This window comes from Oncorhynchus masou, chromosome 24 (genome assembly GCF_036934945.1).
Source record: "Oncorhynchus masou masou isolate Uvic2021 chromosome 24, UVic_Omas_1.1, whole genome shotgun sequence".
In the NCBI taxonomy this organism is placed as follows: Eukaryota; Metazoa; Chordata; class Actinopteri; order Salmoniformes; family Salmonidae; genus Oncorhynchus; species Oncorhynchus masou.
In genome coordinates, this window is record NC_088235.1 from 67,629,119 (window position 1) to 67,656,189 (window position 27,071).

The 27,071-nt window shown below is 42.8% G+C and overlaps 1 long non-coding RNA gene across 1 annotated transcript in view; it reads right to left on the minus strand.

Annotated features, from left to right (window-relative positions):
* Window positions 1–6,263: 6,263 nt before the first annotated feature.
* The window catches only part of LOC135511683 (uncharacterized), a 39,096-nt gene continuing 18,288 nt past the window's right edge, over window positions 6,264–27,071 (minus strand). The window contains exon 3 of the long non-coding RNA XR_010451296.1: window positions 6,264–6,562. This is a non-coding gene — a long non-coding RNA (uncharacterized LOC135511683). The remainder of the gene's footprint in view (window positions 6,563–27,071) is intronic.

Sequence of the window (27,071 nt, forward strand, 5' to 3'; positions counted from 1 at the left end):
TATCACTAGCCACTTTAAACAATGCTACCTAATATAATGTTTACATACCCTACATTATTCATCTCATATGTATACGTATATACTGTACTCTATCATCTACTGCATCTTTATGTAATACATGTATCACTAGCCACTTTAACTATGCCACTTTGTTTACATACTCATCTCATATGTATATACTGTACTCAATACCATCTACTGTATCTTGCCTATGCTGCTCTGCACCATCACTCATTCATATCTTTATGTACATATTCTTTATCCCCTTACACTGTGTATAAGAAATTAGTTTTGGAATTGTTAGTTAGATTACTTGTTGGTTATTACTGCATTGTCGGAACTGGAAGCACAAGCATTTCGCTACACTCGCATTAACATCTGCTAACCATGTGTATGTGACAAATAAAATTTGATTTGATTTGATATTACTTCAAGCCTATCAACTCCCGAGATTAGGCTGGTGTAACCGATGTGAAATGGCTAGCTAGTTATCGGGGTACGCGCTAATAGCATTTCAAACGTCACTCGCTCTGAGACTTGGAGTAGTTATTCCCCTTGCTCTGCATGGGTAACGTTGCTTCGATGGTGGCTGTTGTCGTTGTGTTCTTGGTTCAAGCCCAGGTAGGAGCGAGGAGAGGGACGGAAGCTATACTGTTACACTGGCAATACTAAAGTGCCTATAAGAACATCCAATAGTCAAAGGTTATTGAAATACACATGGTATAGAGAAATAGTCCTATAATTACAATAATAACTACAACATAAAACTTCTTACCTGGGAATATTGAAGACTCATGTTAAAAGGAACCACCAGCTTTCATATGTTCTCATGTTCTGAGCAAGGAACTTAAACGTTGGCTTTCTTACATGGCACATATTGCACTTTTACTTTCTTCTCCAACACTTTGTTTTTGCATTATTTAAACCAAATTGAACGTTTCATTATTTATTTGAGGCCAAATTGATTTTATTAATGTATTATATTAAGTTAAAATAAGTGTTCATTCAGTATTGTTGTAATTGTCATCATTACAAATAAAAAAAAACATTAAAATCGTCAGATTAATCGGTATCGGCTTTTTTTGGTCCTTCAATAACCGGTATCGGTATCAGGGTTAAAATCATAATCGGTCGACCTCTAATCTCTATGGCAGAAACAGACAGCACACTGGGGCAAATCGTAAGCAATTGAGGGTGATCTATTGTACTATTCACAGGTGGTTGGTTTCACCTTAATTGGGGAGGACGGGCTCGTGGTAATGGCTGGAGTGAAATGACTGGAATGGTATCAAATAAATCAAACACATGGTTTCTATATATATATATATATATATATATATATATATATATATATATATATCTATATATATATATATCTTTAATCTCAATGAGACAAATAATTGAGGATGCCATTCAATTCTCTCCAGTCCAGCCATTATTATGAGTCACCCTCCACTGGTACTATTACACATGGAAACATTCAAACTTTTGTCATGTGTTCTTATTTTTGCTATCTATCTTTAGACAAATAACAGCATAATGGGTCACAAATTCCTCTGTGATTATATTATTCAAGTGTTATTTCATGGAAAATACTGCAATGACCAGAGAAATGTATAATGTATGAGAACACTTTGTAACAAATCATACATGTATAAAATTAACTTCTAATCAAATTCCAGGCACACTATTAACCATTTGGAATTAGTATGACATGCCTTCCTCTGTTTTCACTGTATATTTTAGTGTATACATTTATTATATAATGCCTACTAAATACCGTAATCACCAAGGGTGGGTTAGGATGCACTTACTGTTTCTCCAAGACAATTCATGGGGCATTGACTTCAGGACATATTCTGTCCTCGATCTGTCAAACTAGACAAACTTATAATTTTACAGTAGGCGCATGTGAGCTAAATATGACAGTCCCCCATATCGTGAAGGAGTAAGGGGCTAAAACGTGTCTTCAGATTTTCAGTTAAAGTTATATAAACTATTGAGGAAAATTCACATCTTTAAACCTTGGTAATAACTGTCTATGGTATATTTAGCTATTATTTGTCTCATTGAGATTAAAGATATATATATATATATTTAGCAAAAGAGACCTATAATATCTGCAATTCAAAATCCTTATGATCCTCAGTCAAAAAAAATGTACTCACAGAATCATATGGATGGTTGGATATACACATTTTATTCCCCCTTCTCCCATAGCCACATAAGAAAGCTCCAACAAGCATGATCAAGATTTTATATGATGCTATGTCTACTTACATTCTCCATACAAGCTTGTGGGGGAAATACATAATATATATACACAATATTCAGCAAATCCGGACGATATCCCCTCTGACGTTTGGTTAGCGTGGAAATCGGGGACACAGTAGCATTCATTGTTCAGCGAGCTTTTCCACTTAGTTAAACCCACCGACAGCAATGAATGTTGATTGTGACCTTTTCTGTGGTTAGAGGCTGGAGGATTGGTTTCTCTGTGTGTGTGTGTGTGTGTGTGTTTGTGTGTGTGTGTGTGTGTGTGTGTGTGTGTGTGTGTGTGTGTGTGTGTGTGTGTGTGTTTAGGAGGGGGGTAGATGCAGAGGGGTGGAGAGGCAGATAGGACCATAATGTTCATCTTCCTTCTTCCTCTGGTCACATTGAGAGTTGGGCTGGCCACAGGGTACACTCAACGGTCGATGGTTTTTGTCAATTTAACTCAAACTCACCGACAGCGTTGAATGTTCACCGGGGAAAACAGGGCCTGATGGTGAGTCGGGCTGACAGTCGGGCTGACAGTTTGCTGCTTCGAGATGAGGAGAGCAATAGGCAGGGCTGGATTACCGAATGGAGGTCGGGGGCCACCACCCAGATAGCAAAATGTATAGAATTGCAGAAAATTAGCTATAAAACTTCAAAACTTTCTCTCAGCCTCATGGCAAAATATGAACAATAGCATGAGATGAGCTATAAAAACAGAAAAACTAACATTTTCTCTTGTGTAGAGAAATGTGTAGAATACTATTACAAAACTGCTTTTTCTGCAACACAAAATGTGTTGAAATGCAGTTTGTCAAAAGAGACCCGCCTGGAGGTCGATGCCCCGGGCCCCAAAAGCAGTAGTCCGGCCATGGCAATGAGCAGCTGGGCCTCTCTATTGCTCCCTCTCCATTCCTCTTTCTCGCTCATCCCTCTTATTCTCTCTCTCCATCCTTCCTTTATTATCTCGCCCACATGTATTCTCCCCTCTCTCCATACCTCTATTCTCTCCCCATCCCTCTTATTCTCACTCTTCATCACTCTTATTCTCCCGCTCATTCTTGTTTTATTCGCTCTCTCTCTCTTCCCTCTTTTATTCTCTCGGTCCCTCTTTTATTCTCCCTCTCTGTCCCTCTTTTATTCTCTCTCTCTCATCCCTCTTGTATTCTCTCTCTCTCTCTCTCAGAGCTAGAAGGACACCACAAAGACATAGCCATGGTCCCTCATGTCTTAAAGTCACTTTTCAGACGCCTCCATTTACCTGTTGTTATATAAGGATGGTTATTTAACTTTGAGTGTTTTATTATACTTAAAAGACTGAAACCATCTCATATTGCTCACCCACGTGAAATATATGTAGAGAGACTGAACACTTGGAAATTAATGCAGACATCTTCTCTGCTTCCTCTTGGTCTCGTCCTCTGGCATAGATGAGAAAGCAAGGGAGAGAAAGAAAGGGAGGCATTAAGAATTCAAATATGCACTTCGGTTGGGTTAATAAACCTAAACCTATTAACATGTCAATTTCCAATAAAGCCCCATTTGTTTCACAGACCGTTCAATGTCATGATTGCCAATTGTATACTGAGTGGCACCCCCTTTCCCTATAATGTATAGTGCACAAAACATTATGAACGCCTTCTCTTTCCATGACATAGACTGACCAGGTGAATCCAGAAGAAAGCTGTGATCCCTTATTGATGTCACTTGTTAAATCCACTTCAAATCAGAGTAGATGAAGGGGAGGAGACCTGGTCAAAGAAAGATTTTTTAAAGCCTTGATACAATTGAGACAAGGATTGTGTGTGTGCAATTACGAAGGGTGAATAGGCAAGACAAAAGATTGAAGTACCTTTGAACGGGGTATGGTAAGTAGGTGCCAGGTGCACCAGTTTGTGTCAAGAACTACAACGCTGCTGGGACATCCAGCCAACTTGATACAACTGTGGGAAGCATTGGAGTCAAAATGGGTCAAAATGGGTCAAAATCCCTGTGGAATGCTTTCGACACATTGAGGTGTCTATGCCCCAACGAATTGAGGCTGTTTTGAAGGCAAAAGGAAAGTGGGGGTGGAGGGTATTATAATACAATACAATGTTCTAATATAATATTTTTTGTCCTAATATAATTATTCAAAGCATTTCACACATTATAATTTTGCTCCGAGTTTAACCTTCAGTTCAGCGGCTTATTTGTCTTAGACACATTTAATGCAAGGTCATTTTTGTTAAACTGTACGCGGAGCAGGAAAACACATTTGTTTTCACTCTCGGTAGCGGTTGAGGCTTTAGTATCTTTTAGTCATCTTGAAAGTTCTGACTCATTTGAGTCTTGGTAAACAACGCACCGTGAGAGCGCTAGGGGTGGTTTCTATCGGCATGTAGTCTATCGGCATGTGTTGCTAGCTACCTCAACTGAGAGACCTTAGCGTCAACACAACCTGCTGAGTCATGGTAATTGATAGCATCTGAAGTTTCACTATGATGTGGGGACCTTTCAAAGGCAAGACAGTCATCTGCAATTGTGACCATGCCAAAAATCGGTGCATGCACTCTCATGGAATGTGTGTGGCGCTTTTTCAATAATTAATGTGAGTAATACTAAAATGTGTTCAGTCATTTAATTTAATCTAAATGTAATAATGAACAGAATGTGACTATCTTTCAAGGACGTTTTTTTCTCACAGGTGGACAAAGTGAACAGGAGACTATCTATATGTTGACCCTTCGTCATTAGCTAAATTCTCTTGTCTATTCCGTACTGCAATTTTTTTTACTAATTGCTAACAAGGCCTTTATTAGCTTGCTCCGGAAACATGGCCAAAAGTACAGCCAGTCCTTGCTCGAGGGCCACATCAAACTCCCTGACCCCTGGCCCCTTATTAAGCCATTGGATTGACATTGTGCGAATTGACAGAAGCGGATCAGCAGAGGTAATGGCAGTGTACTCCAAGGTCTTCTATGTCCAGAGGATGAGCATGACTCAGACTGGTTTGGTCACGAGTCAGAGAGAAAGAGATGGACCCTGAGCTGACGTCCAAGCCCAAATTGGAGTGACGGGGCTGGGCATGACTGCCGACGGGCCGGAGGAAGTGGAAGTCTACAGTATATGGGGTTAGGGGGGGAGGAGGGGGTAGTCTTTTTCACTCAGACAAGCTGATCTTAATGGTATGAGCAGCTCTGACATTTGACCACTTCATTGTTGTAAGACGATGGTCGGTTGGAGACCCCTGTGAATGTGCGACTCAATGTAAAGGCTTTGTGTTAAAGTGATTTCCCCAATAGTCAAAGCATACAGAACAAGGTTGTACATAACCTTATCTACAAATGTCTCCATTGCTGAAATGGAGACGATTTTATCTATTTTTGGATGAATGAGAAAGAGAAGACATAGCCAAATTACAACCACATGTATTGGGACCCATATCTAAAAACAACTAACTCTAGTGTTTGGCGCAATCAAATTACGTAAAAATAACAATGGGAGCTGTCTGCACATTGCTATCGTAGCAGTGTGTGAATTTTAGACTATTTTACAACTCAGAGAGCTCCTTTCAGACATGAGGGGTGCAGCGATGACACAGGGAATATTTTGTGACAACTGGTTAGGGACAGCCAGGCAACACAATACACTACAATACAGGACAGACTGGTTTCTTCGCAGGGCAGCAGGCTACTGGGTCATGTTCATTAGGGAAGCGATTGGACAACAAAAAATTGAGTTTCTAATTGGACAAGTCCAGGTAGTCCCTCTCAGTTTCAGGCTGTTTTCATCCATTTGGTGCCAAATGAACATGACCCTTTTGGTGTTACTGACATATGAGACTGGTTGGGCATTAGGTACACTTCATACACTGTAGTTATGGGAACTTATAATATTTTGGTGTAATTAGTTACATGTAACTACACTAGTAAGGAATTTAAACAGAGCATTTGGTAAGTACATTTTTTATTAGGCTACACTATAATAAAACATTTTCATAGACCTCATCTGCAGTAGTTACATTCTGGCTACCAAAGTAGTTATATGTTGTATCTACATAATGGCATTAGGGTAAAGTAATGTATTGCAGACAGGTTGTCTATCTGAGGAGGAAATTCCTTCCTGTTTTTTTGTTAGATTTACAAGCTGCCAGTAGGTACAGACTGGTTAGCTCAGCCCGTCTGCAGCTCTCTCACACACACTATGTGATCTGTTTACCTCCATCTTAATGCTCACCTGCATCTCACCTTTGGGTGTCTTTGTGAGATCTTCTGGCTTCTTCTGTCTCTTCACAGCTGAATGGTCTCTCGAGTTGTTCTGTGACCTGTTGTCATGCACGCACGAACACACACAAAGAAAAATATAAAATACAAGGTTACTATTTTGACATTTGAAAAAATATTTTTTTTCTGGATCAAAAAAGGGGCTTAAGTGGGTGGGCGTGCCTTGCCCGTTGGCGCAGCAGAATTTAAGGAAATTATAGAGGACCCCATCTTGGTGTAGAGAAATGTAAAACATTTTAGGCCAATTTCCTGCAATTCTACACATTTCACTATGGCGTGGAAATATTTCTTTGCTGTTTTAAAGCAAATTGCCTGCAATTCTACACATTTTGCTATGGAGCAGAAAGAAAATATTGCCGTTTTAGAGCTAATTTCCTGCAATTCTATTAATTTTGCCATGGCTAATGCAGTATTCTTCTGCATAAACATAATAACAAAATCAATATGAATAAAATATTACTTTTTTTATTCTCCCTGACTGTCTAGCTTTTATTTTGGTGATTGTTAGTTCTCAAAGATGAAATAATAATTAAAAAAATAGGTCCATATTCTACATATTTTCTATCTGATTTTAGTCATTTAAGTTTAAACTGAAAGCATTTTTCCATCACAAAAACGTATATATAATAAAAAAGTTTTGGACCAGCCCAAGGACTTCAATTGCATAAAAATCCCTGAAAAATACTTGAAGACATTTGAAGAACAATGATAAGAGCACAGGCAAAATATACTACAACAAAGCCACACACACTCCCTCTCGCTGCACTCAAACACACACACACCCTCCATGTAACAACCTTCCATGTCAGAAGGTGAATTCACCAATTTGTAAGTCGCTCTGGATAAGAGCGTCTGCTAAATGACTTAAATGTAATGTAAATGTAAATGTAACAGGCTGGGTTTGATGGGGTTGATTACAGTAATTGTGTGTTTGTGTGTGTGTGTGTGGGATCCTGTGGCAGGAAGGCAATATGGAGTGGTGAGGACACACACACACACACACACACACACACACACACACACACACACACACACACACACACACACACACACACACACACACGAGAGGACAGGCTGTGACACCCGTATTGACGCCCAGCCACTGAGCACTGAACAACCCACAGACTCGCTCAAACCAAAGCCATACTCAGACAAAACCAAAATGGCAGCAGTTTCCCTGCATCAGGCCTCGTGTGAATAGCACACAAAGAAAGCAATCCTCCATTTGGGCACTGGGCTTGCTAATCTGCCGCTACTGCTAACTAGAAAGACCAGCAGACCTGTAGCCTAGCAGACTGTATGCATATTTTGGGCTCTCTCAAAACACGGGTGAGCTCACACAAATAAACACACACACACAGTTAAGCTGGGGGATGGGGGGAGTGGCTCAGGCAGTTAGTCTCACTGTGGTAACTGAGAAGAAGAGGTTCACAAACGCCTATATTATGTATCTCATACCATGTATTTCATAGTGCCTTTATGGCTACACATTTACCCATCTTCACATTAAAGCCATTGCTCATCCATTGTTCAAAAGGCACTACACTTTCAGTATAATGTGCAACAAGACAGTGGCAAACAAATGTTCCCTTATTCACTCCTAAATTGGCATGACACTGAAGAAGGCTTAGGCCGAAACCTTTGTCTATCTACCTACCCCTGAATGAAATACATACTAAAAAAAAAAAACTAAAAAAAACAACCTTGAATCTCCTTTTTGAGTATGGACCAGATAAACAATTTTGGAATTCTATTACGTTTTGGTCGACACACCTGTTCTGAGTGTAGTGGTCACACAAACCTTCATAGTCCCTTATTCATCCCTACAATAAGGAATTGGCCTGTTCAACTCAAAAATTAGTAGGGGTTGCCCTTATTCCCTCGTGTATTGCCCCCTATTTAATCCTTTGTTACAGACCTATTCACATAATTGATTCATTCTTTGACAAAAGCCAATATAAAATTTGGCAATATGTTTAGTGTTTCACACATAAGTTTGGATAATAGGGCAGTTTTCTGTTCTTTCAAACCACAGGATGTTTCTCTACACAACAACTATGCACACTGATCCTTTGGTTATGTGGACTGGGTGGACGTTGGAGCCAGCCATTAGATTGACCACAGGTGATAAGAACATGTCAGGCCAGCTAGGCCACATCTCCACTCCTGGTCAGCCCACTGACGTGCATGTCAGTGAGAGAGATCTGTGTTGCGCTCTTTATTTAGGGCATGCAACCGAAAATGGGCAAGTCTAGGTAATTCCTCCTTAATTCAGTCAGTTTTTTTTCTTCATAAGATGCCTAATGAAAACAACCATGAGGTAGTACATTAGGGTCCCACCTGACTCTACAGGACAGGCCAAGTGTTTGTGTGTGTGTCAGTGGAGGCTGGTAGGAGGAGCTATAGGAGGACGGGCTCATTGTAGTGGTTGGAATGGAGTTTGATACCATTCCATTTATTCCTTTACAATGAGCCTGTCCTCCTATAGCTCCTCCCACCAGCCTCCACTGTGTGTGTGTGTGTGTGTGTGTGTGTGTGTGTGTGTGTGTGTGTGTGTGTGTGTGTGTGTGTGTGTGTGTGTGTGTGTGTGTGTGTGTGTGTGTGTGTGTGAGAGAGAGAGAGAGAGAGATGACAGAAAGACAGAGATGACAGAAAGAGAGAGAGAGCAGAGATGGAAAACCTGAAAGAGATACAAAGCCAGATACAGAAACTGAGAGAAAGAGACAGATGGATGGAAACAGAAATCCAGAGACAGACTGAGATATAAATGGAGAGAGGGAAGAGAGAGGACTGAGATAGAAATTAAGAGGGAGAGAACGCCAGATAGAGAGAGAGAGAGAAAGATAGATGGAGAGTTAAATAGTGAATAATAACCACAATCACTCCAGTATCCCTTACATTGGCTGATGAAAACATCAATAGTCATCCATTAGCCGTGCCGTCCTCTCTCTCTCTGCTCTTATTCTGAAGGTCTTAATAGCGACACTGTTTTGTGTGTGTGTGTGTGTGTGTGTGTGTGTGTGTCTGTCTGTGTTCAGACAATGCTCATCTAACCAGCTAACAGGGTCCATACACCAAATTCCTGTGATTTCTGAATCTGCAACAAGACGTATAGGACACATATACAGTTCAAGTTTTCATAGTCAATGTCGAAGCTAAACTCAGCAAAAAAAAAGAAACATCCCTTTTTCAGGACGCTGTCTTTCAAAAAGAATTCGTAAAAATCCAAATAATTTCGCAGATTTTCATTGTAATGGGTTTAAACACTGTTTCCCATGCTTGTTCAATGAACCATAAACAATTAATGAACATGCACCAGTGGAATGGTCATTAAGACACTAACAACTTACAGAGAGTAGGCAATTAAGATCGCAGTTACGAAAACATAGGACACTAAAGAGGCCTTTCTACTGACTCTGAAAAACACCAAAAGAAAGATGCCCAGGGTCCCTGCTCATCTGCGTGATCGTGCCTTAAGGCATGCTCCAAGGAGGTATGAGGACTGCAGGTGTGGAAAGGGCAATAATTTGCAATGTCCGTACAGAGAGGTGACTAAGACAGTGCTACAGGGAAACTGGACGGACAGCTGATCGTCCTCGCAGTGGCAGACCACGTGTAATAACACCTGCACAGGATCGGTACATCCGAACATCACACCTGTGGGACTGGTATAGGATGGCAACAACAACTGCCCGAGTTACACCACGAATGCAAAATCCCTCCATCAGACTGCTCAGACTGTCCGCAATAGGCTGAGGCAGGTCCTCACCAGACATAACCAACAACAACGTCACCTATGTGCACAAACCCACCGTCGCTGGACCAGGCAGGACAGGCAAAAAGTGCTCTTCACTGACGAGTCATGGTTTTGTCTCACAAAGGGTGATGGTCGGATTCGCGTTTATCGTCGACGGAATGAGCATTACACCGAGGCCTGTACTCTGGAGGGGGATGTTTGGAGATGGAGGATCCGTCATGGTCTGGGGCGGTGTGTCACAGCGTCATCGGACTGAGCTTGTTGTCATTGCAGACAATCTCAATGCTGTGTGTTACAGTGAAGACATCCTCCACCCTCACGTGGTACCCTTCCTGCAGGCTCATCCTGACATGACCCTCCAGCATGACAATCCCACCCAGCCATACTGCTCCTTCTGTGCGTGATTTTCTGCAAGACAGGAATGTCAGTGTTCTGCCAGCGAAGAGCCCGGATCTCAAACCCATTGAGCACGTCTGGGACCTGTTGGATCGGAGGATGAGGGCTAGCGTCATTCCCCACAGAAATGTCCGGGAATTTACAGGTGCCTTGGTGGAAAAGTGGGGTAACATCTCACAGCAAGAACTGGCAAATCTGGTGCAATCCATGAGGAGGAGATGCCCTGAGGTACCTAATGCTGCTGATGGCCACACCAGATACTGACTGTTAATTTTCTTTTTAACCCCCCCTCCCCCCCCTCGCTTTTGTTCAGGGACACATTATTCCATTTCTGTTAGTCACATGTCTGTGGGACTTGTTCAGTTTATGTCTCAGTTGTTGAATCTTGTTATGTTTGTACAAATATTTACACGTTACGTTTTCTGAAAATAAACGCAGTTGACAGTGAGAGAATGCTGAGTTTATCAGTATCTTTTAGTATTTTCCATTAGCAATGCAATTGTACCATGATTCTAGAAGCTGGTTGAAGGGAGCCTAGGCCGGTGTAGAGTGAAGTTTCTCCCAAACGCTGATCTTGAGTTAGTTTGGCATTTTCCCCACTGATGGTTAAGGTTAGTATTAGGGGAGGGAAAGCTGATCATAGAACTGTACCTATAAGAAACATCACCCCAGAGTAGTCCAAGACACCAACAGCATCTCACACACACACACTCAGAATGATCAGCATGAGCCTACTACCACAGAGTCAGTACTTAACCAAACCACGGGCTCTGGGTATAAAATAATCACACACAAATTCACTTAGTTGACTTGCCTAGTTAAAAAGGTTTAATAAAATATAAATGAGAAAAACATTACCCTGTACTTGTGCACATGACATGAAACACGGACACACACACTAAGACAGAAACCAACCCTAATTATCCTGCAGCAGACCTATGACAAAAAGGTATACTCTCCATAATTGGACAGTACAATTGCAGATGTGAATTAACCTGGCGAACGTTGATGCACATAAAACAAAGATGGGAACCAGCTATTGAGACCCCTGGAGAGGGAGAAAGAGGAGAAGGGATGGGGCGGGAGCAGAAAGAGAGAGGCTTTCCCATAGTAACTAGGCCTAGGGTGGCATTCCTTGATCCCGGCGCTCCGGAGTTTGGTCTCCACTGTGGAGTAGGGATGTTTCCATAGGGGTAAATGTAACAGTTGCCTTCTCTCTCTCTCTCTCTCTCTCTCTGTGTGTCTGTGTGTGTAAAATGCCATCAGGGTCTTAGGATTTCATTAGTCAGACAGAGAAGATGCACATGCCAGTATGAGGGGAGCAACACACAAAGTTCTTACTGTAAAAGTACTTGAATTCACTAATATGCAACAGTAGCCCTTTATACTCGTACCTGTATATGGGGGGAAAATTGCAGATTTGGGCACTGATAAGCGCCTAAAATGGAACACAGTGGCTGTATAGTAGCATGTTCTAAATGACATCAGAGCTCAGGCTCTGCGATTCACAGCGCCGTATGGGTTTTGACTGACAGCCATTCTTGAACTTCAGCACCGCACGCCACAAGAAGTTCCCTCATTCCACCCGATAATTGGGCAACATTTGCAAATTGTATGTTTTGTGAGAGAGAGAAATTCTGGAAATTAAGAGGACTCTATGTATTTTTGAAAGATGAGACGTTGAGGATTATAATAAATGCCAATTTAATGTCATACAAGCAAGCCAAACACCTGTGAGTCCAAAATGTGCACTTCACATTCCCCTATCATAAAACTCATGTCATATTCAGCGACAACGTTAATGATCACTATGTTTGATGTACAGTTACAAGAAGATATGGCATCGTATCCTGGGTTGTTCTGAACAGAATGAGCCAATGTTTGTCTCTTGCGAAGAAAACTTACTGCGCAATAAGCACCTGAAACAAGGAGATAAACTCAATAATACTACTGTGTTACTAACTAACTAACTAGTCACACACACACAGATACAAACAGACGCGCACACACACACAACATTGTTAGAGTTAGACAAAGAGAACCCCCAAAAAATAAACATGATTTACGAACTATTGGGTATGTCTCATTGCAAGGAGTCATATCTGTCATTATTGTACATAATAAATACTGAGATTCCTCTGGCCAGTCGGCCCACAGTAGAACCCAGGGGCCTTTTCAGCCTGTTCAGATAGAAATGTATTGTGTAGAATGGATATGATTGTCTGTCATGTAGAATAGGGAATCGTGTCAGCTCTATTCATAAGGAACTGTGTCAGCTCTATTCATGAAATTTCTAGGCTTGCTGAATAGATCCCAGCTGCAGCTGGGAGCACTCAGTCCCTTCCTCAGTCCCTTCCTTCCCTGCCTGCCATAGCGCAAATACCAGCCAGGCCAACCGGTCACCACTGTGGCCCCCGAGATTTTCTCCTGGTTAAATATCCAGATGTACTTTTTAATGCACCCCAGTTACTAAATTTCCCATATGCTGGTTATAATACTAACTGTAGAATGTCTTTCCTCCTTAATGTAGACCATAGAGGGTAAAGAACAGCCTATTGTATAACTATGCCATATCCAATATAGACGTGGTGGAATATATTAGCAAAACCTCTTTCAATCGTTTTTTAAAATAAAAATGTACAAACGGAAGGACTAAAAATGTCCATTCCAAAAGTGATATGCTAAATATGGATTTGATGGTGAAATACAGCACCTTAACTATTTAAATGGATCTACATTCACAGAGAAGGAACAATGATTGACCTCGATTGTTAATACCTCGCTTTGATGTTAAATATTACTGGGATGCTGGGATGCAGTGCTGCTGTGGCTGAGAGCGGGAAGAAAAATTAGGCCTTTATTCCGGTGACTGAATCTCTCTCTCTCTTGCTAAAACCAAGTAGGGCATTCTTCATTAGGACAGATATGGCACGACTCGCCAATTTATTCCTTCATTAGCAGATATGTGCTGCTCACTACAGTAGGAACATGGGGACCACCCACACGTTTATGCCCTCTCAAACAACTACGCACAATAAAAGAGCTGCTCTCTGGTGACTAAATGATGGAATTCACACAAATAAAAACGGGGGGGGGACATTCAAAGAAACGCACCTTTTGTGCACTCTATCTCAGTGCCTCGCTCTCATCCAAATGCATTCACACCACTTGACTTATCCAACATTTTGTTGTGGTACAGGCTAAATTCAAAATGGATGAAACAACTCTATCTCACACATCTACAAACAATACCCCATAATGACAAAGTGAAAACATGTTTTTAGAAATGTTTGCAAATGTATTGAAAATAGAATAAAGAAATATATATTTTATTTTCTAAGATTTTCCTGAGTTACAGTTCATATGAGGAAATCAGTCAACTGAAATACATTTATTAGACACTAATCTATGGATTTCACACGACTGGGATTACGTACATCTATTGGTCACAGATACCTTTAAAAAAATGGGCCTCATGATCATCACTGTATTGCTGTGCATTCAAATTTCCATCGATAAAATGCAATTGTATTCGTTGTCCGTAGCGTATGCCTCCCCATACCATAACCTCTCTGCATGGTTTTACCGTAAGGTGTGTATAGAAATGTCTATGCATGGTTTTACCACAGCGTGTGCAGTAAAACAACCAATAGAGACATGGTTTTACCGTAGCATGTGTAGTAAAACAACCAGTAGAGACATGTCTGTCTAGCTGTAGACCACCCAGAGCAGTCATCCAAACAATCCCCCCTCCCTCTCACAATTCCTAATTGTCTCCATCCACTGGTAGGGCCTTTCTACTTCCAACACATCTAAACTAAAACTAGCCCCACAGCAATCCTCAAACAAAACATCAGCCATGGGAGAATTTTAGGGCTTTGCAATATATATATTTATGCCTAAAATAGTACTAAGAGTTCCCTGGTCGATTCATATGGCAAGGAAAAACTCAAGTCCCCAATTACAGTAAAAAATCTGTTCTTCTGCATGCTTATTGATGCAGCTTTGCATGCACTAATTATCCATTTAAATTGCATTGTATAAGACTGTCTCCTAAACAACAAGTCTTGTTAACTTTCCCCATTGACGACAACGTTAAGACAGAACCTCTGCTGGAGTTCAACTGCTCAGTGTACAGAGGTAGTCAGACTTGAGAAAACACATTGCTAGCGAGTCCTTTTGACTTCAAAGACGCAACTTAAAAAATACCACTATATCAAGCCGTGCCAGACAGAGTAAGACCCGGAAAGGAGAGAAGGAAAGGAACTGAGAGAACCCAAACATTGTAATAACGGAGTGTCAGTGTTATGAATACACTGCTCGATTTCCTTTCAGAGGTTTGTCATTTTAAGATGGTAATATCAGGGGCAGCCTAGTCAAGGGGCAGGCCCGTAGCAATGCCTCTCTGCCAAAACCCTTTGATCATCTGCCCACCTCGCTCAGAATGTTTTGCTTCTAAACAAATAGTCTAGATGCTTTGCTAAAGTACGGTGACATTCCGTTGCGCTAAATAGTGTCCGAAAAAGACTCTGGGGGAAACAAAAGATAAAGGCTTCTTCGGCTGTCCCTGTATGATAACCATTTTTGGTTCAAGGTAGAACCCTTCCCCTCAATGAATAACCCCCAAAAGTCCTTTAGATGTTGGAATCAATAACCAATACCTTCAGGGACAGCATAAGAACCCTTTATGGTCCTAAGTAGCACCTTTTTGTGAAGAGAAGGAGAAGAAAAGGATACCAAGGAGAGCATAAGAGAGAAAAGTTCCCCTCCCTCTTCGGCACCAAAATGTTCAAAAACCTCCAACCCTGAGGTATTCATCTGTTTCTGTCAGAGGTTAGCACCGATGCTAACAAAGGCTGTTTATTCTAGGCAGCATGGCTAATGACCCCTAATCAATTAATTATTAGCATTATGGAGATCTTAACACCTTCCTTTGATTTACCAGCTGATACGCAAAACCTCATAACTAAAATCTCACAACTAAATTCAGTCCCAATAATCTCTCATTCCTCCTGAACTGTGCACTTGTTCAATTCTCCCCACAAATGTAAAATTATTGGATTGGTATAGGCATTGGCTGGAAAGAGTTCCATATATCTGTAATTTCCTTTCAAATCCAAGGGGGGAATAAGTGCATAATTCGGGAGAAAGGAGAGATTATTGGGACATTTCAATGAAGAGGTTGAGCCACCATACAATGTCAACTCCAAGCACTGTAGCTCTTTGAAAGCTGAGGAAGTTCATGAGCCAAAGAGAAAATATGGAGTATTGCTTCTATGAAAAATATATAAACGGTCTCACAAAAAGGTGCTAATTGTAAACAAGGGTCAAAAGAGACTTTGGGGAGCATATTTCGTAGTCTATTATACACTGAACAAAAATATGAACGCAACATGTAAAGTGTTTGTCCCATGTTTCATGAGCTGAAACAAACGGTCCCAGATATATTCAATGCACACAAAAACCCATAAATTCATACTCATAAATTTGGTGCACAAATTTGTTTACATCTCTGTTAGTGAGCATTTCTCCTTTTTCAAGATAAACCATCCACCTTACAGGTGTGGTATATCAAGACACTGATTAAACAGCACAATCATTACACATGTGCACCTTGTGCTGGGGACAATAAAAGGCCATTCTAAAATGTGCAGTTGTCACACAACAATGCCACAGATGTCTCAAGTTGAGAGTGCGTGCAATTGGCATGCTGACGGCAGAAATGTCCACCAGAGCTGTTGCCAGGGAATTTAATATTACATTTCTCTATCATAAACCCCTTCCAACATTGTTTTAGAGAATTTGGTAGTACGTCCAACCGGCCTCACAACTGCGGACTATGTGTAACCATGCCAGCCCAGGACCTTCACATCAGGCTTCTTCACCTGCGGAATCATCGGAGACCAGCCACCTGGATATCTGATGAAACTGTTTGCACAATCAAAGAATTTCTGCACAAATCTGCATGCTTGTCATCCTCACCAGGCTCTTGACCTGACTGCAATTAAGCATCATAACCAACATCAGTGGGCAAATGCTCACCTTCGATGGCCATGGGCACGCTGGAGAAGTGTGCTCTTCCCAGATGAATCACAGTTTCAACTCTACCGGACAGATGGCAGACAGAGTATATGGTGTTGTGTGGGCGAGCGGGTTTGCTGATGGTGGCAGTGGGGTTATGGTATGGGCAGGCATAAGCTGCAGACAATGAAAACAACTGCAATTTATCGATGGCAATTTGAATGCACAGAGATACCGTGACGAGATCCTGAGGCCCAATGGCGTGTCATTCAACGTGCCATTCAACCAAGGTGTAACGGTTTTCATGCGGTGAAGGAGAGTCGGACCAAAATGCAGCGTGTACATTGGAATCCATGTTTAATAAAAAAACGTAAAACACGAATCAATACAAATACTACAAAACAAAAAGAACGTAACGAAAACTGAAACAGCCTATACTAGTGTAAAACTAACATAGAGACAGGAACAAGGACACTAAGGACAATCACCCACGAAACACACAAAGAATATGGCTGCCTAAATATGGTTCCCAATCAGAGACAACGATAATCACCTGACTCTGATTAAGAACCGCCTCAGGCAGCCATAGACTAACGCTAGACATCCCACAAAACCCCAAGACAAAAACACACCACAATAACCCATGTCACACCCTGGCCTGACGGAATAAATGAAGAATAAACATAATATATTTCGACCAGGGAGTGACAGAACCCCCCCCTAAGGTGCGGACTCCCGGACGCACATCAAAACAATAGGGAGGGTCCGGGTGGGCGTCTGTCCATGGTGGCGGCTCCGGCTCCGGCGCGGGACGTGGAACCCACTCTATAAATGTCTTAGTCCCCCCTCCTCGCGTTCTAGGATAGTCCACCTTCGCCGCCGACCATGGCCTAGTAGTCCTCACCCAGAACCCCACTGGACTGAGGGGCAGCTCGGGACTGAGGGGCTGCTCGGGACTAAGGGGCAGCTCGGGACTGAGGGGCAGCTCGGGACAGAGGGGCAGCTCGGGACAGAGGGGCAGCTCGGGACAGAGGGGGAGCTCGGGACAGAGGGGGAGCTCGGGACAGAGGAGCAGCTCGGGACAGAGGGGGAGCTCGGGACAGAGGGGGAGCTCGGGACAGGGGCAGCTCAGCACTGAGGGGAACCTCGGGACTGAGAGGAAGCCCAGCACTGAGAGGAAGCCCAGCACTGAGAGGAAGCCCAGCACTGAGAGGAAGCTCAGCCAGGTAGTTGGATCCGGCAGATCCTGGTTGGTTGACGGTTCTGGCAGATCCTGGCTGACTGGCAGATCTGGAAGAGTCTGGTTGACTGGCAGATCTGGAAGAATCTGGTTGACTGGCGGATCTGGAAGAGTCTGGCTGACTGGCGGATCTGGAAGAGTCTGGCTGACTGGCAGATCTGGAAGAGTCTGGCTGACTGGCAGATCTGGAAGAGTCTGGCTGACTGGCAGATCTGGAAGAGTCTGGCTGACTGGCGGATCTAGAAGAGTCTGGCTGACTGGCAGATCTGGCTGCTCCATGCTGACTGGCGGATCTGGCTGCTCCATGTAGACTGACAGCTCTTGCGGCTTCTTGCAGACTGACAGCTCTGGCTGCTCCATGCAGACTGGCAGCTCCATGCAGACTGACAGCTCCTTGCAGACTGACAGCTCCTTGCAGACTGACAGCTCCTTGCAGACTGACAGCTCCTTGTAGACTAACAGCTCCTTGTAGACTAACAGCTCCTTGCAGACTGGCAGCTCCGGCTGCTCCATGCAAACTGACAGCTCTGCCTGCTCCATGTAGACTGACAGCTCTGGCTGCTCCATGCAGACTGACAGCTCGGGCTGCGCTAAACAGGCGGGAGACTCCAGCAGCGCAGGATAGGAGAAAGGCTCCGGTAGCGCTAAACAGGCGGGAGGCTCCGGCAGCGCAGGAGAGGAGGAAGGCTCTGGCTGCGCTAAACAGACGGGAGACTCCAGCAGCGCAGGAGAGTAGGCGTCAGTAGGTCTGATGCGTGGTGCTGGCACTGGTGGTACTGGGCCGAGGACACGCACAGGAAGCCTGGTGCGGGGAGCTGCCACCGGAGGGCTGGGGTGTGGAGGTGGTACTGGGTAGACCGGACCGTGCAGGCGCACTGGAGCTCTTGAGCACCGAGCCTGCCCAACTTTACCTGGCTCGATGCCCACTCTAGCTCGGTCAATACGAGGAGCTGGTATATACCGCACCGTGCTATGCACCCGCACTGGAGACACCGTGCTCTCCACAGCATAACACGGTGCCTGCCCGGTCTCTTTAGCCCCCCGGTAAGCACAGGAAGTTTGCGCAGGTCTCCTACCTGGTATAGCCATACTCCCTGTGAGCCCCCCCCAATACATTTTGGGGCTGACTCTCGGGCTTCCTTCCGCGCCGCCGTGCTTGCTTCACCATCTCCATTCTCCTATAACCTTCTTCGCACTGCTCCAGTGAATCCCAGGCGGGCTCCGGCACTCTCCCTTGGTCGACCGCCCACCTGTCTATTTCCTCCCAATTAGTGTAGTCCCGATATTGTTGCTCCTGCTGCTTCTGTTGCTTCTCCTCATACCAAAGCCTCTCAGCTCTCGCCGCCTCCAGTTCTTCTTTGGGGCGGCGATATTCTCCAGGCTGATCCCAGGGTCCTTCTCCAAACAATTCGTCCTCCCATGTCGATACCTCCTTTTGTTTCTCCTTGGGGCGGCTACACTCCCCTGGTTTAGCCCAGGGTCCTCTCCCGTCGAGGATTTCCTCCCAAGTCCAAAAGTCCTTTTTACGCTGTTTCTCCTGTGGCTCCTGCCTGTTGACACGTTGCTTGGTCCGTTTGTGGTGGCTAATTCTGTAACGGTTTTCATGCGGTGAAAGAGAGTCGGACCAAAATGCAGCGTGTAGATTGCGATCCATGTTTAATAAAAAAACGTAAAACACGAATCAATACAAATACTACAAAACAAAAAGAACGTAACGAAAACCGAAACAGCCTATACTAGTGTAAAACTAACATAGAGACAGGAACAAGGACACTAAGGACAATCACCCACGAAACACACAAAGAATATGGCTGCCTAAATATGGTTCCCAATCAGAGACAACGATAATCACCTGACTCTGATTAAGAACCGCCTCAGGCAGCCATAGACTAACGCTAGACATCCCACAAAACCCCAAGACAGAAACACACCACAATAACCCATGTCACACCCTGGCCTGACCGAATAAATGAAGAATAAACATAATATATTTCGACCAGGGCGTGACACAAGGCAAGTCGCAAGGATCTGTACACAATACCTGGAAGTTGTAAATGTCCCAGTTCTTCCTGCATACTCACCAGACACATCACTCATTGAGCACATTCACCGCCCCTACTTTTTAAAAATGGTATCTGTGACCAACCGATGCATTCCCAGTCATGTGAAATCCATAGATTAGGGCCTAATGAATTTATTTCAATGACAGATTTCCTTATATGAACTGTATAACTTCAGTAAAATCTTTGAAATTGTTAGATGTTGCGTTTATTTATGTTCAATGTACTGCTCTAAAAAGCAGTTTGTGAATGGAAATGCTCCAATCTAAATGACAATATTCATTATTGCTTTCATTACACAGGCTAAAGTGGTACTGCCCTCTAAAAAAGCATTTTACAAATGGATATACTATCAATAATCAGTTGCATTCGGAAAGTATTCAGACCCCTTCACTTTTTCTACATCTTGTTTACGTTACATTACTCTTATTCTAACATTGATAAAAGAAAAACAAATCCTCAATCTTCACATAATACCCCATAATGATAAAGCAGAAATGTTTTTACATTTATTCAGAAAAATGTGAACAGAAATACCGTATTCAGTCCCTTTTCTGTGAGACTGACCTAAAAAAAAACTGATGATGATCTGGGTCATTGTCCTGTTGAAAAAATACATTGATAGTCCCACTAAGCGCAAACCAGATGGGATGGCGTATTGCTGAAGAATGCTGTGGTAGCCATCACAGACAGTGCCACCAGCAAAGCACCCCAACACCACCTCCTCCATGCTTCACGGTGGGAACCACATATATAGAGATCATCTGTTCACCTAATGTGCGTCTCACAAAGACTGTGGTTGGAACCAAAATTTCTAAATTTGGACTCATCGGGCGGATTTCCACCGGTCTAATGCCCATTGCTCATGTTTCTTGGCCCAAGCAAGTCTCCTTTTCTTATTGGTGTCATTTAGTCGTTTCTTTGCAGCAACTCGACCATGAAGGCCTGATTCATGCAGTCTCCTCCGAACAGTTGATGTTGAGATGTGTCTGTTACTTGAACCCTTGTGAAGCATTTATTTGGGCTGCAATCTGAGGTGCAGTTAACTCTAATGAACTTATCTGCAGCAAAGGTAACTCTGGGTCTTCCTTTCCTGTGGCGGTCCTCATGAGAGCCAATTTCCTCATAGCACTTGATGGTTTTTGCAACTACACTTGAAGAAAAGACTTGTTTCTCTTTACTTATTTGAGCTGTTCTTGCACTAATATGGATTTTGTCTTTTACCAAATAGGGCTATATTCTGTATAACCCCCCCACCTTGTCACAACACAACTGATTAGCTCAAACGCATTAAGAATGAAAGAAATTCCACAAATAACTTTTAAGAAGGCACACATGTTAATTGAAATGCATTGAGAGAATGCCAAGAGTGTGCAAAGCTGTCATCAAGGCAAAAGGTGACTACTTTGAAGAACGGCAAATATAAAATAGATTTTTTGGTTACTACATGATTCAATACGCCTCACAAGACCTCAACTGGCAGCTTCATTAAATAGTACCTGGGAAAACACCAGTCTCAACATCAACAGTGAAGATGCTTGCCTTCTAGGCAGAGTTGCAAAGAAAAAGCCAGGTCTCAGACTGGCCAATAAAAAGAAAAGATTAAGATGGGCAAAAGAACACAGCGACTCCACAGAGGAACTCTGCCTAGAGGGCCAGCATCCCGGAGTCGCATCTTCACTGTTGACACTACTTGTCCTCTTGCTCAGTTGTGCACCATGGCCTCCCACTCCTCTTTCTATTCCGGTTAGAGCCAGTTTGCTCTGTTCTGTGAAGAGAGTATAACACAGCGTTGTACGAGATCTTCAGTTTCGTGGCAATTTCTCGCATGGAATGGCTTTCATTTCTCAGAACAAGAATAAACTGATGAGTTTCAGATGAAAGTTCTTTGTTTCTGGCCATTTTGAGCTGGTTCATGTGGAAATGCCTATGTTGGACAAATGGAAAGACACTTAAAACAATGCATAGCTAAACACTTCAGCTCAATCAGGTGTAAGAACATTGACTATCCAGTAGCAGCCCACTTTGTTGAAGCTAACCATCCAATCTCCTCCCTCAAATACACAGGTATTGAGCATGTTGATCTACCAAGGAGAAGAGGTAACATTGAGATCCTACTTCTACAAAAGGGAGGCTTACTGGATATCCTATCTAAAACATTGAACCCTAGTGGTTTGAATATTGACTTTGATCTCAGACCTTTATGAACAAATCTTTCTTTTATGAACAAGTGTTAAATCTATAAATTGATATATTCTTTCTACAGCTTATTAGCGTAAACCCAATATGTTCCCCCTGTTGATGTTGCTTATTATGCATTAGGTATGAAGCAAAGGATTACATGTAACAAATACCAAATACGAAACAATTAAATATGTGAATTTGAATTAAACAATAACATATGTTGATGCTAATATTATGCACAATATTCAATTATATTTCTATATGATAAAAAAAGCCTAATATATTTAATATGCCATACATTATTCTTTAACAGTTTTACTAATTCATTGTAATTAACGTAATCATTATGACACACCCCTCACCATTGTCATTGGTTGCACTGTTTGTCTATATAATCTGGTTCAAGTATTCATGACATTACCCTGAAGAAGGCAGCACAGTGCTGCCGAAACATTGGTTAATACCAAATCAACTACTGGGAGTTTATATATGGAGTGTGCGACTCTCTATTTTGATAGTTTATTCTTTACTCAGCACAACAGTTTTCAGCTGTGCTAACATAACTGCAAAAGGGTTTTCTAATGATCCATTAGCCTTTTAAAATAATAAACTTGGATTAGCTAACACAACGTGCCATTGGAACACAGGAGTGATGGTTGCTGATAATGGGCCTCTGTACGCCTATGTAGATATTCCATAAAAAATTAAATATGGAACAAAAATGGAAAAAACAAGGAAATAAGCAACACCAGCTCAGACTCTGTGAGTGTGAGTGAGTGTGAGTGTGTGTATGTGTGTGAGTGAGTGAGTGAGATACACACACAGTTGAAGTCGGAAGTTTAATAACACCTGAGCCAACAACATTTAAACTCAGTTTTTCACAATTCCTGACATTAAATCTGAGTAAAAATTCCCTGTTATTTGGTCAGTTAGGATCACCACTTTATTTTAAGAATGTGAAATGTCAGAATAATAGTAGAGAGAATGATTTATTTCAGCTTTTATTTCTTTCATCACATTCCAAGGGGGTCAGAAGTTTTACATACACTCAATTAGTATTTGGTAGCATTGCCTTTAAATAGTTTAATTTTGGTAAAATGCTTTGGGTAGCCTTCCACAAGGTTCCCAAAATAAATTGGGTGATTTTGGCCCATTCCTGCTGACAGAGATGGTGTAACAGAGTCAGGATTGTAGGCCTCCTTGCTCGCACCCGCTTTTTCAGATCTGCCCACAAATTTTCTATGGGTTTGAGGTCTGGGCTTTGCGATGGCCACTCCAAAACCTTGACTTTGTTGTCCTTAAGCCATTTTGCCTGGAGTCATTGTCCATCTGGAAGATGCAACCAAGCTTTAACTTCCTGACTGATGTCTTGAGATGTTGCTTCAATATATCCACATGATTGTCCTTCCTCACGATGCCATCTATTTTGTGAAGTGTGCCAGTTGCTCCTGCAGCAAAGCACCCTCACAACATGATGTTGCCACCCCTGTGCTTCACGGTTGGGATGATGTCCTTCGGCTTGCAAGCCTCCCACATTTTCCTCCAAACATAACGATGGTCATTATGGCCAAACAGTTCTATTTCTCCAAAAAGTACGATTTTGGTCCCCATGTGCAAACCTTAGTCTGCCTTTTTTATGGCGGTTTTGGAGCAGTGGCTTCTTCCTTTCTGAGCGGCCTTTCAGGTTATGTCCATATAGGACTCGTTTTACTGTGGACAGATACTTTTGTACCGGTTTCCTCCAGCATCTTCACAAGGTCCTTTGCTGTTGTTCTGGGATTGATTTGCACTTTTCACACCAAAGTACATTAATCTCTAGGAGACAGAATATTTTTTCTGAGGTCTTGGCTGATTTATTTTGGTTTTCCCATGATGTCAAGCAAAGACGCACTGAGTTTGAAGGTAGGCCTTTAAATACATCCACAGGTACACCTCCAAATGACTCAAATGATGTCAATTAGCATATCTGAAGCTTCTAAAACCATGACATCATTTTCTGGAATTGTCCATGCTGTTTAAAGGCACAGTCAACTAAGTATGTAAACTTCTGACCCACTGGAATTGTGATACAATGAATTATAAGTGAAATAATCTGTCTGTAAACAATTGTTGGAAAAAATTACTTGTCATGCACAAAGTAGATGTCCTAACTGACTTGCCAAAACTACAGTTTGTCAACAAGAATTTTGTGGAGTGGTTGAAAAACTAGTTTTAATGACTCCAACTTAAGTGTGTGTTAACTTCCGACTTCAACTGTGTGTGTGGGTGTTTACACTACAGTTAGTAGTTACAAATTGTTTAATGGGTTCCACCATTTTAAAGTAGTCAACTAGATGGGGATTCCTTTAATTGGGAGCAATCAGCCAATGAAGAAGGCTCCCGAGTGGCGCAGCAGTCTAAGGCACTGCATCTCAATGCTAGGCGTGCCACTACAGATCCTGGTTCGATTCCAGGTTGTATCACAACCGGACGTGATTGGGAGTCCCATAGGGCAGCGCACAATTGGCCCAGCATCGTCTGAGTTAGGCCGTCATTGTAAATAGGAATTTGTACTTATTTGCCTAGTTAAATAAAGGTTAAATAAAAGAAAAAAAATCTGTTTCTGCCCCCTCAAACCCAACATAAAAGGAAACGTCCTCTCACTGTCAACTGTGTGTATTTTCAGCAAATTTAACATGTGTAAATATTTGAATGAACATAAGATTCAACAACTGAGACATAAACTGAACAAGTTCCACAGACATGTGACTAACAGAAATAGAATAATGTGTCCCTGAACAAAGAGGGGGCCAAAATCAAGAGTAACAGTCAGTATCTGGTGTGGCCAGCAGCTGCATTAAGTACTGCAGTGCATCTCCTCCTCATGGATTGCACTAGATTTGCCAGTTCTTGCTGTGAGATGTTACCTCACTCTTCCACCAAGGCACCTGCAAGTTCCCAGACATTTCTGTGGGAAATGGCCCTAGCCCTCATCCTCCGATCCAACAGGTCCCAGACGTGCTCAATGGGACTGAGATCCGGGCTATTCGCTGGCCATGACAGAACACTGAAATTCCTGTCTTGCAGGAAATCACGCACAGAACGAGCAGTATGGCTGGTGGCATTGTCATGCTGGAGGGTCATGTTAGGATGAGCCTGCAGGAAGGGTACCACATGAGGGATGAGGATGTCTTCCCTTGTAACGCACAGCATTGAGATTACCTGCAATGACAACAAGCTCAGTCCGATGATGCTGTGACACACCGCCCCAGACCATGATGGACTCTCCATCCCCAAATCGAGCCACTCCAGAGTACAGGGTTCGGTGTAACACTCATTCCTTTGACGATAAACGCGAATCCAACCATCACACCTGGTGAGACAAAACCGCGACCCGTCAGTGAAGAGCACTTTTTGCCAGTCCTTTCTGGTCCAGCGACGGTGGGTTTGTGGCGACGTTGTTGCCGGTGATGTCTGGTGAGGACCTGCCTTACAACAGGCCTACAAGCCCTCAGTCCAGCCCTCAGTCCAGCCTCTCTCAGCTTATTGCGGACAGTCTGAGCACTGATGGAGGGATTATGCATTCCTGGTGTAACTCGGGCAGTTGTTGTTGCCATCCTGTACCTGTCCCACAGGTATGATGTTCGGATGTACCGTTCCTGTGCAGGTGTTGTTACACGTGGTCTGCCACTGCGAGGACGATCAGCTGTCCGTCCTGTCTCCCTGTCTCCCTAGGCAACTCACAGTATGGACATTGCAAATTATTGCCCTTGCCACATCTGCAGTCATCATGCCTCCTCGCAGCATGCCTAAGGCACGGTCACGCAGAAGAGCAGGGACCCTGGGCATCTTTCTTTCGGTGTTTTTCAGTGTCAGTAGAAAGGCCTCTTTAGTCTCCTAAGTTTTCATAACTGTGACATTAATTGCCTATGGTCTGTAAGCTGTTAGTATCTTAACAACCGCTCCACAGGTGCATGTTCATTAATTGTTTATGGTTCATTGAACAAGCATGGGAAACAGTGTTTAAACCCTTTACAATGAAGATCTGTGAAGTTATTTGGAATTTTACGATTTTTATCTTTGAAAAAGACAGAGTCCTGAAAAAGGGACGTATCTTTTTTTGCTGAGTTCAGCTAAAACGTCCCACCTGATCTCGCATCCTCCCGCCTACCCTCCATCTGAGGACAAACAGTGCATTCGGAAAATACTCAGACCCCTTCACTTTTTCTTATTATTAGAAAATTATTCTACACTCAATACCCCATAATTACAAAGCAAAAACATGTTTCAGAAATCTTTACAAATGCTTTTTAAATAAAAAATATCTTTATGTAAATCAGACTCTTTGCTATGAGACTCGAAATTGCTTTGAGACAAAAAAAATGCTCAGATGCATTCTGCTTCCATTGATCATCCTTGAGATGTTTCTACAACTTCATTGGAGTCCACCTGTGGTAAATTCAATTGGTTGGACATGATTTAGAAAGGAACACACCTGTCTATATAAAGGTCCCAAAGTTGACAATGTATGGCAGAGCAAAAACCAAGCCATTAGGTCGAAGGAATTGTCCGTAGAGCTCCGAGACAGAATTGTGTTGAGGCACAGATTTGGGGAAGGGTATCAAAACATGTCTGCAGCATTGAAGGTCCCCAGCAACCTTAAATGGAAGAAGTTTGGAACCACCAAGACTCTTCCTAGAGCTGGCTACCCAGCCAAACTGAGCAATCGGGGGAGAAGGGCCTTGGTCAGGGAGGTGACTCTGTGGAGATGGGAGAACCTTCCAGACGGAAGCCACTCCACAGTAAAAGTCACATGACAGCTCGCTTGGAGTTTGCCAAAAGGCATCTAAAGGACTCAGACCATGAGAATCTGGAGGAAACCTGGCACCATCCCTACGGTGAAGCATGGCGTC